At 35.7% G+C, this 12124-nt stretch overlaps 1 protein-coding gene across 3 annotated transcripts in view; it reads right to left on the minus strand.

Moving 5' to 3' along the window:
• The window catches only part of LOC5576274 (titin), a 351555-nt gene that overhangs the window by 50692 nt on the left and 288739 nt on the right, over positions 1-12124 (minus strand). The window lies entirely within an intron of this gene.

Consider the following 12124-nt stretch of genomic DNA (forward strand, 5'->3'; position numbering starts at 1 on the left):
GCAAATAAATGGGAAGGGGGAAAATATTATTAAGCTATTCCTAATGAAATTAGTATTGATCGTCCTTGAAACACTTCTTTAGAAATGATTTTGCAAATCATTGGCAGAATCCATATCCTTAGTTTGAATATTTGTAGGATAAGAGGGCGAAATTTATAGAGGCATAATTCTAGGAAATCAGAAGTTAAGGAAGAACAGATTTCAAGAATAACTTCTAAAGAAGATTCTGATGGACCTTCTTGAGAAATTTGTTTTATTTGTAAATTCATTAGATAGGTTTTAACTATCTTTTAATTTACCTCTAGAGAAAAGATAATAAATTATCTTTTATTGAACCATTGCCCTACCTGCTTCAACATTTTATTTTTTCTCCCTCCTTCACATGACGCTTTGAGGAACTTTGTACAAAAATCTTTCGATACTCCAAAAAGCAACTTTTTGAAGAATTTAAAAAAGGTAAATTATAGGAATAGTAAAATAAATTGAAAAATTCTTATACGTATGGTTCCTGATTCCTGAAAGTCAATCAGAAATTCCTTAAAAAACTTCCAATGCAATGCAAAAATTTTCCCTAAGATTTAAATTAATCAAAATCTTGCATTACAATTTTTTCCACAATACATCTCTGGCCATGTCCTTAAAAGATGCCGGCCATATTTTTGCGTAAAAACTTATACAGTACTACAAAACAACCAACAATATTTGGAGTTTATTTTCGTAATTTGGAGTTATTTTCAGAACCTGAAAGAATAGTTGATGCAACTTCTGGAGATTTTTTTTTAGAAGTTCAGGTATAATTTGCAAAATCTTTGTAAATACTATGAAATTTTTTTTTTCAAAAGATTGCCAAATGAATGATTGCCGCGGAAGAGTTCTAGAAAGAATGTTTTCCGCTAGGAGCTTCATAGGAATGTTTTTTTTTGGGTAAGCATTTTTGAAAATATTTAAAAAAATATATTTTTGAGAGAGTTTTGAGGGAAGGCGAAATGTTGCTCCTTGATTTATAAGGAATCTGAAAAATAATTATCACTAAAAAATACAGATAGATCTGCGAAGGACTTCTCTGAAAAATTATGAATAACATTTTCTCAATTGAGTTTTTTTTAAATTGCTCATGAACTTCTGGTTATTACGATCTTTACAGAACACATGAGAGTCAATTTTTTTTTCGGGAAGACTGGATAATTTCTGCTACGATTTTTTCAAACAATCATTTAGTAACTTCAGGAAGAACTTCAAAAGCAAAGTTGTTAAAACTGTTGGCGAACTCTCTGAAGAATTTGTGGAATGATTCCTTGCTTGGTGATCTTGAAGACATTTTTGATGCGACCCCTAGAATTTTTGTACTATTTTCTAGAAATCCTAAGTAATTCCTGAAAATCCTAAATAAATTATCTATGAACACAGGAGGACATTTTGAATTTAAAATTGAAATTTATATGTAATAAATACATGTATGATTAAAATAATTTCTAATGCATTCTCTGGCGGAATCCTTCAAGAATTTTTTTAAGCAGTTCGATAGAGATTGTCTGGTAAGATCAGAAAGTCTGAGAATGATTTTCCGTGGGAATCCCAGGACGAACTCAGTGAAAATTGGTAAAGGAGTTATTGAAAAAAAAAAACACTGAAAAGTAAGAAAAAATTCATGAAGAAATTTCTGTAGGTAGCTATGAAAATTGAAATTTACAAATATCCCTGATGTGCTGCGAAATGAGACAAAATAACAAATAAATAACAAAATCAATAAAATCAATACAAGTCTGTTAAAACTGCGATTTGTTTTTTTGAAAATCGTGAAATTTGCGACCGACATCACTTCTGTAAAGCAAGTATTTGCTAGGCACCCCCTAGGCCCCCTCCAGAACAAAATCCTAGCTACGCCAATGAAAATGCTAGTTTTGTCAAATCTTTGGTAGTTAAATATTGTCTCTTAAGCTGAAACTGATTTTTCTCATTTGTTGAACCTTTGGGAAGGACTTTGCAACAATTTTTAAATAATTTTGAAACAAAATTATGTTTGCATATGATAGAAAGTATATGCACTATTCAACTCGTTATAAATGCAAGATGCTTTACATATTTAAGTTTTATAGAAAAAATGCTATTTTCGGTAAAAAAAACTTAAATAATCCAAAGAAATTTGATTTTTTCATTGAAAAATCATGTTGGGTAGTTTTTCTTGAATACCTAAGTCAAACATATTTTTTAGAAAAAAATGTTGTATGTACAGTTTGAAAACAAATAAATTTACTTCAAAAGTATGTTAAAGGATTTGGAATCGATTGAGTTTTAATGAAGTTGTGGTCAAACAAAAATGATTTTTTTTAGCAAAATGAGGAAAAATTTGGATAAAAGTATTTTTAACTAAGACAAGTTTTGATTTTAGACAAAATCGATGTTCTACAAAATTGTTATAAATTGAATTTGAAAGAAAATGGTGCTAAAAGTTTTGAAATCGGTTGAAAAATAACAAATACTTAACTGCAGGTCATTTTTTGTAACTTGGAAATTCACCTTCAACACGCTTGCGCCACCTCTAAATGTTAATATTTTTGGCTCAGATTTTGAGGTTTCTCTTTTAATGTGATTTGATTTCAGTAGAGCACACGAATTTTTGGTTTTGAGAACTTTTGAAAAATAAGCCGCACCCTAATGCCCAGGCATTGCAGAATTCGCTCTCATTTGAGTATGAAGCACGATCAAAGCAAGCAAAGAAAAAAATCCCATCTGTTTCTGTCCACGATCGTCATTGTATCGCAAAGTGTAACAAGTCTGATAAATGGAAGCAGTGAGCGAGAGCTCCAAAGAGAGAGCGATGATAAGATCCATTTTTCTCGCTTGTTTACCTTTGGGGACAGATGTTTTTCTTTACTAGCACGATAAACAATCCACGAACTTCCAATAGCAATAGTGTCCCCCAGGCTTGGAGCATGTTAAGAAGGGATGCACTACTATCCCCCCAATCTAATCAAAGTTGTAGCAGTAGACGATAAACAGTCTCTCATAAAGTGCAGCATGTTATGATAGTTACAGAGAGCGATACGTGAGAGATTCTCTCAATTTTCTCAGGATTCAATCCCTGAGCATGCCTATTGTGTTCGACAGTTACTAACGGTTTCAATAATCTCTTTTAATAACACCGCTGTCCCTGGATTGTCAAGAGTTCATCCTTTGTAAAAAAATATTCGATTTACGGAAGTGAAACATCATGGTCGCAAACAATCTAGGTGTGGATTATTTTTTCAAACAATAAACAACCTTTGACAAATTTTAAATATTTTTCCTATTATTAATTTGATGATTGCAACACTAGTATAATATTACATATTAACAATTAACCTTTATGTTATAAAAAAATCCTTAGCGATAGTGAAGCTAAAACTCAAGCGTAATTTTGGAACTAAAGTAGAAAAATTTGGAAAAACACTTTTTTCTTCAACTTTGAAAAAAAAAAGCGCTTCTGGAACGTTGCAACTTTGAAGTTTTGAAGAAACGATTTTATCATGAGTTGAAGAAACATTGGGTTATTGGCCAAACTGTAAACAAGAAATTATATCATATTAGATTCTCGATTGCTATGCCACTGTTCAACACATGGGAAAGAACAAAATCTGAAAATCAATCCAATAGCTCACCGTTGAAAAACATTTACGAGATTTTAAAGAAGATACATTTTAACTTCTGGAATCACAACATGCGGGCCACACTACTTCAATATTCAAAATCACTCCGCGGGCCGCAGTTTGGTGACCACTGGTCTACTTCAAACTTTTAACAGAATCTGGAACCAAAGAGTGTTCCGTGACCAATGGAGAGAGGCAATACTTATTGCCATTAAAAAGCTGAGCAAATAAAACCTTTTAAATCCGACAAACTACTGGCCTATTTCTCTAACTTGTTGTGTATGTAAAGTGTTTGAAAAAATGGTGAATCGACGTCTTACATGGTACCTTGAATCAAATGGCTTCATTGATAGCTGCCAATCTGGTTTTCGAAAATATCGAAGCACTCTCGATAATTTAACAATATTAGAAAACGACACACAAGAAGCCTTTTCGAAAAAGCAACATTTGGGTTGTGTCTTTTTTGACGTAGAAGTACGTCTTTCTTCTCTATACAGGAGTGAAATTGGAATTTCAAAACCAAGAGCGTTACGTTGGCATGAAATATTTTAAACGTTTATAACTTTTCGCTGGCTTAACGTAATTTCTTGATTAGCACCTCAATCGAAAGATAAGACATCAAAGCTTCATGTCGTTTATTTACTGAATCCCACATACCTGTCCAAATAGTTTAATAACTGTTTTAAAAGAGAACGTTGATTTCAAGCAAATCTATAAATATGGGTGGCTAGAGAAAATTTGACGTCATTTGCTTTTCACTCTCCGATTGGCTCGCATCTCAGCAGGCGACAGATCGGCTTGCTCTGACCGGGCGTGCTTCTCAGGCACAGACATCGATAGCGAAGGACGCCCCCGTTTGTCTTGATTCGCTCAAATCAAACTGTCGAGCGAGCGAGAGAAGATGCCGTCCGAAGCTCAAGCCATCACCGCTGCCGCCGCCTAGAAGAAAAAGAGGAAGCAGTCCACAAGTAAATTTGCGGTCGAACTGCGAACACGGTCGGGCGAGTCAATCTCGCTTTGTGGTTCACCGCTTGTTTGCGTTCACCCAGCCATCGTCATCGCCGCCGCAAATTTCATTGGCCGAGGAGCTGTTCATCATTGGTGGTCAAGAAGCAATCCCGTTAGGAGCAAAAACCAGAAGCCCCCTGAGTTTTGCTGGTTCGAGCAGTGTTATTTATCCGTAACAACATCGAAGCTAACAAAGCCATCGGTTCTTTTCAGAGCCATCAAATTTGTGGAAAAGAGTTAAAAGAGAAATATTTCCGATTTTATTTATAACTTCTAATATTCACGGTTTCATACAAAATTTCATTTGTCATGAATAATTTATGACTCAACCATTTGAGATTGTACTCGCAGACACTGCTGCAGTGCCGTCGGGGTGAGTGCTCAACATTTCACAACGATTGTAAAATAAGTGGCTTTTCCAACAGCGCCTTTTATGTTCCATATTTTATGGGAACACTTTGATTAGGAAAATTATCCCATGTAACAAAATTGCGACATATTTAGAATGCTTTTGAAAAGACATTCTCATTGAACAATTGTAATAATTTTGGCACCCATGGATCAGAAATTTACCGTCATAATAAAGAAAACTATTAATTATCAATAGCTCGTATTGAATATTTGAGGAATGCCAATCTTTCCAACAATTCATGTTCGACCAATTTCTCACGTATTAGTATTCTCCGCAATTTTCAAGTAATTCCAAGCCCAACACATTATTGGCACATACCCATTTCCCAGATTGGTCGATCAGAAAGCGAAGAGCACAAAAGGGAGGAGCATCATCTGCTATTCCAAGGTTATAAAACATGCTGCCTTCGTTGGATTCAGTTTCATTCCATTTCCGCTTTCGAGCTGGTAAGAGCTCCTCCGAACTTGCTTAGCGGGAAGTACCTCGCTGCTAGAAGCCTGCTGAGCTGTTAATCCAGAATCTGGTTTGTGAAATCGCTCAAGATTTTAAGATTGAGCTACGTTTCCAGATTTCAACTAAATCCCTGTGATCCGCTACCCTGTTGCTGTTGTGCACCCATGAAATATTCAGCTGGTTTGTCGAATAGAGCGTTAGAGCGATCTAACGAAGGTACGGTGCTGCCATCTGGAAAAAGTTTACTCTATGCGTGAAGCGTCGAAAATTTAACCCGGCAAGGTATAGGAAGTGAAATTTCAAATGCTGATATAAAATTAATTACAATAGCTATTTAAATTCTTTTCAGCACATGTTGATAGACTATTGATGGGCTACATTATAGACGCATTAGGCTGATACAAATATTAATTTTCTTTTATGTCACCCCCCCCTCCGAAAATCCGAAAATTTTGAAGGGGAGAAAAAAAAAGATTCATCATATTTTTAACATCAGTTAGGTTTTTTTCAATTTACAAAGTAAAAAACAAGTAAAATAATGAACCAGAAGACGATTAAAAACAGTTTAACAACTATGATTAAAAATAAAAATTCAAAAAAATAACTTTTTTTTCATTTTTATTTTTCTGTTCCTTATTTATTTTTATCCCCCCCCTCGTGCCTTCCAAGTGGTCTCGGACATAAAAGAAATTTAATATTTGTATCAGTCTTATTTTGATTTTTATATTTTTCCTCAATATTCTGCGGATTGTATAGCTTATCATAAATCTAACCCCATACACTTAACAGAATTTAATTAAATTTAGTTTTGAATTTTTTAAAAGCATTTGAAAATTGACTTCCTATGCTTTGCCATGCAAAGAAATCGGAGCTTCACGCATAGGGTCAACTGTGGTAATTGCCTCCGTCATCGCGAATAAACAGAGAACTTATTCACATCTTCTTCTTCTTCTTGGCATTAACGTCCTCACTGGGACAGAGCCTGCTTCTCAGCTTAGTGTTCTTATGACACTTCCACAGTTATTAAGTGAGAGTTTTCTTTGCCAAAGTTTCCATTTTTGCATTCGTATATCGTGTGGCAGGTACGATTATACTTTATGCCCAGGGAAGTCAAGAAAATTTCCATTACGAAAAGATCCTGGACCGACCGGGAATCGAACCCAGACACCTTTGCTTAGCTTTGTAGCCGCGGAATCTAACCACTCGGCTAAGGAAGGCCCCAACTTATTCACATGCATTTGCAACTTTTTCGATTTTCCATACAAAATGACCATCTTTGGTAGGTTAGATCTTAGTTATTTATGGAAATATTTTCGAATGAAACTTTCACAGAACATCAGATGTAACTTGAATTTTAACATATATTTTTGAATGGTTTTCCAATCACAAGTTTATAAGTAATAACGGTTTGACTAAACTGTAACTTTCGACGAAAAATTCAAAACTTTTTATCTCAACATCTGATAGCCTTACACAAAAACTGGCTTCAGCAAACTTATTCATCTCGTCAAAATCTGAAACTTTGCTGAAGATACCATGAAGCTATTCCTTCAATATGTTTAGTTATGTCAATTATAAAAATTGGTCAAAAAATTCACTTTAGTCAATCCGTTACTGCTTTTTAACGTGTGATTGGAAAAATCACTCAAAAATATATGTTAAAATTTAAGTTATGTCTGATATTCTGTGAAAATTTCATTCAAATCGGTCCATAAATAACTGAGATATAGTTTATCAAAGTTGGTCATTTTGCATGAAACATCAAAAGAGTTGCAGTTTTTTTTTCTCAGCGAAGAATCACACCATCAACGAAAATAGCGCGAAAGCAATAACCAATCGCGTGCGAGTAGCGAACGGAGTGACGAAACAACCAAGCGAGAACCCCACCACTCGCCATCGGTGAACGGAGCTCGAGCAAATAAAACCACTGGTTGTTCTGCTCCCAGCTCATTCACAAATCGAACGGCATAACGAACGGATCAAGCAGCGGAGCAGCAAAGAAGAGCGCGTGAAAGCCACAGCAGTGTGCGAGTAGCGAACGGAACCAGAGAGCAATGAAGCGAAAGCAACAATTGAAAATCATTCAGTGGACGGATTAGTAGTCAGCGCCAACCGGCGACCTGTTGGAAAGTAACGCCAGCGAAATATACACCATCTGCCTCTCCTTACCATTCATATTCTTGTACTAGATGAATTCAATGAAATGGTTTGGTTTGGCGATGGAGCAAAGAGTTGTTTAGGATGATTTTACTTAACAAAGAGTTGTTGATAAATATTCCAATCAATAAGAGTTGTTTTGAAAAAGTTCACTTTTACCAGAATTTTCCTCGGAAAACTTCTGCTTTATCAAAGAGTTGTTAATGAAATTCCTGCAGCAAAGGGTCGAGTTTCTCCCCACGAATATTTCCAGCCAGGACCAGTCATGGATCCCGCTTCCAAAATTCTCGAGTACGGAAATTGGAAAATGTATTAAAATTGCGACAGATTTTAAATACTGTTCAATAAACTATTTCTTGACCAATTGTAATGAGCAACTATTGATCTGAATTGATTTTTCTACATGTTGTCTATTGCGTTAATCTGAGAAATAGGCTATATGAAATTGATGTCTTGGCAAGGGATGTACAAGATGAGCATTATGCTGTTATTGCATCCCGACGGCACTGCAGCAGCGTTCTCGAAACATCCTCAAATTGTCGTATTGTCGATTATTCGTGATAAATCAGATATTGTATGATGCTACGAGATGAATTAAGAGATTATAGCAAGTATGTGGTAAGCACATTAAAAAATATTACTAGCTATACTGTGTTTATCACCAGAAGTTTTTACTAGCTCGAAAGTGTAAATGAAATGAACCGAATTCTGTTGTTGTTACAGAGGGATTTTAATCCGAAGGTCATTCGTCCCTTAAATGAACCTAATCTGTCGAAGATAGTATGTTTTACATAATTTGAATTGCAGACGATGCTCCTCCCTTTCGTATTCTTCGCCTTCTTCTGATTGACCAATCTAGGATAAGGAACATGAAGTTGATGTCTTTGTTAAGGATTTACATATCTTGGAAAATTCACATGCGCGTTCGTATGGACAGTAAAAATATCAACATTATTTTAATAGCTTACAATAAATTAAAATCACGCATGTTTAGCTTTCGTGCAAATTTTAAATATTTCTGATCAATGTTTAATGTGTTCTGATTTATATACTATGACATTTGCAATAGACTAACATGTAGAAAAATTTCAGATCAATAGTTGCTCATTACAATTGGTCAGGAAACAGTTTATTGAACAGTATTTAAAATCTGTCGCAATTTTAATACATTTTCCAATTTCCATACTCGAGAATTTAGGAAGTGTTCCCCCATTATATGATAAATCAACGATGCTGTTAGAAATACCATACAATTCTGAGTAGTATGATGTTATTACGGTCCGACGGCGCTGCAGTGGTAAATTCTAAAATTTATGTAATTATGTGGGGTAAATTATGTGAACCAAATTGTAGTATACCGCGATATTTAGATCATTATAGATAAATCAGTAAATATCATCCAATAAACCCTTTTATGAACGTATGTTGGCCCTGAAAAGAGTCGATTGAGCTTGGATGCTGTGACCACGAGTTTACCACGAGTCGAAATCTAGAAGCGCGGATCGGTCAACCTAGAAATCTTGAGCGATTTCACAAACCAGATGCTGGATTGGCAGCTTGAAGATAAACAGTCTCAAAATGTTTAGTCATAAATTATTCATGACACATGAAATTTTGTATGAAGCTGTGAAATTGATTTAGGAATATAAGAAGTCATATATAAAGTCGGAAATATTTCTCTTTTAACTCTTTTTCACTAATTTGATGGCCGATGGCTTTGTTAGCTTTGATGCTCTTACAGATAAATAACACTGCGTATGTTATCAGTTGATTGCCATGGTCAAACGGGGAATCCTCAACTCAAATGTATAAATTTGAGCAAGTTATTTGCTTATACGACGATCCGAAAGTTTCGTGGCGTGGATGGCGCACAACAGTAACAGTTAGTGGATCACCGGGATTAAATCGAAATCTGATGATGGAGGCGATGACGATGGCTGGGTGAACGCAAACAAGCGGTGAAGCACAAAGCGAGAATGACTTGCCCGACCGTGTTCACAGTTCGACCGCAAATTTTCCTGTGGACTTTTTCTTCTTGGCGGCGGCAGCGGTGATGACTTTGGCTTCGGATGGCATCTTCTCTCGCTCGCTCGACAGTTTGATTTGAGTGAAGCAAGACAAACGGGGAGGTCCTTCGCTATCGATGTCTGTGCATGAGAAGCACGCCCGGTCAGAGCAAGACGATCTGTTGCTTGCTGAGATGCGATCCAAGCGGAGAGTGAACTACAGCTGGAGCCAGAAACCGATCACCCAACAAAGCAACACAACGAAGCAACGACCAAACAAACAAATTCAATCATCTGGCATTATTTCTGGAACACCAAACACTGGCTCTCTGAACCACAGAACGACAAATGGTTCTTTTCAGGACTACCAAAATGAGTCCAAAACGAGTTGACTTCTGAAAACTTTATCCGATCAATAACAACACAAAACTAGTACACTTACAAATTCATACACATGACAAATCAAATTATTAATCATCGTAGTTCTACGTCAACCCCGCGGTAATGTAATAGACATTACCCACCCCAAATTTTTTTTACCTTTAAAAAGCTTGTGATACTACTTGGAAGTTCAAAATTCTAAAAATCCTTTCAACATACGGGATTCGAGGAAACATGCTTTATTTCATCGACAACTTTCTGCAAGATAGAAAATTCCGAGTAGCAATTGGTAATACCTTATCGTCAAAATTTTCGCAAGAGTCTGGGGTCCCACAGGGATCAGTCCTAAGCGTGACTTTATTTCTAGTGGCCATCAATTCTTTATCAAATTATATCCCAAATGGAGTAAAAAAGATTAATTGGCAGACGATTTAGCAGCGTTTATTTCAGGATCATCTTTAATAGAAATTCAAAGAAACCTACAATCTACCTTGAGTCGGCTAGAGAGTTGGAGTGAAGAAACAGGTTTCAGATTCTCAGCTAATAAAGCTAAAATAATCCATTTCTGCCGGAAGACCAGCTGCATCCACGATCCTCAACTAACGCTATATAATCAAACTATCGAAGTAGTAGATACTCACACATTTTTAGGCATGATCTTCGATAAAAAACTAAATGGGAATTGCCATATAAGACAAACCGAAGCGAAATCCATGGGAGCTGTAAAGATAATTCGAACTCTTTCTAACACGACTTGGGGATCTAGTAGAAAAACTCTTCTTACACTACACAATGCATTAGTATTGTCAAGATTAGAATATAGAAGTATCATATACAACTCAGCTTCTGCAACACGCTTGAAGCAATTAGATCCTATTCACCACCTTGGTGTCAGATTGGCAATAGGAGCTTATAGGACAAGTCCTACTGTAAGTATCCTTTCCGATGCAGGTATATTACCCTTACCATACAGAAAAGATATTCAAACGCTGGTTTACGGAATAAAAGTAATAACTTTACATTCCCATCCTTTAAACAATAAAATTTCGAGTACAGACCATTCGACCCAAACAAAAGCCAAAAATTCTTTTATATTGCTGTTTACATTTGAGATGGTCACACGAGAACAACTCATGAGTATATTTTTAAGCGTGAGGATCCACCACAGTGTTCAAATTGCAAAACAGCCCTTAATGTTGAACATTTAGTAGATTCTTATTGACAATATGCAACTATCCGAAGAAAATACTGTCTAATGTCCATAGTTTATCAAATGATTTCGATAAAAATCGGAAATTTATTCAAATTATAAAAGGAATCAAAACTTAAATATGAAATTTGATATAAAGTAACATGTTGCATTAATCATTAGGCTTAAGTTTGTTTTTGTATATCATATGTATTGTAACGTTATATTCTCTGGAGTAGATGCAAATAGCTATTATAGTGCTATGCATCTTAAATAAACAATTTAATTAATTAATTAAAAGATATGAAAAGAATATGGGGAATATGGGTAAAATGACCATGGTAACAATCCATACGACTAGTTTTAATTCCTGCCCTCGCATACTTCGACTGTTATCACTAAGAAATGTTTATTGCAATAGCTCATCATTTTTATTGTAACTGCTCATATTAAATAATAAATGAACACGATAACGATCCGTTCGATCAGTTTATATTAATGCACTTCCTTCCGTAGACTGTTATCGCTTAGAAAACGGTATTTTCGGTAGTTGTTAAACTTCCACTCGGCTGGTTGGCCGTAAACCACGATTCATAATTAAAACAAGTATTTATCGAGCAACGGACTCATGTTCCGTAACCGGTCGTTTGAGAACGTCGCGACCCATTGGAAGCCCACACAATAGAAACCTCAGCCAGCGCAGTTGCTGGCTAGTGTAGTGTGTTATTCCTATACCTAAAAAACAATGCGCTCTCGGGCTAGGCATTGGATATATATAGAAAGCGTTGTGTTTGGATGGGCATCTAATTCTTCCGAAAGAGGTGCACTTTGCGAAAGAGGACCACGTGATTATTGAGCTGAAATCGAATTCAGGTTAACTTCTGCGTTCATG

The sequence above is a fragment of the Aedes aegypti genome, chromosome 1 (assembly GCF_002204515.2).
Source record: "Aedes aegypti strain LVP_AGWG chromosome 1, AaegL5.0 Primary Assembly, whole genome shotgun sequence".
NCBI classification, from domain to species: domain Eukaryota; kingdom Metazoa; phylum Arthropoda; class Insecta; order Diptera; family Culicidae; genus Aedes; species Aedes aegypti.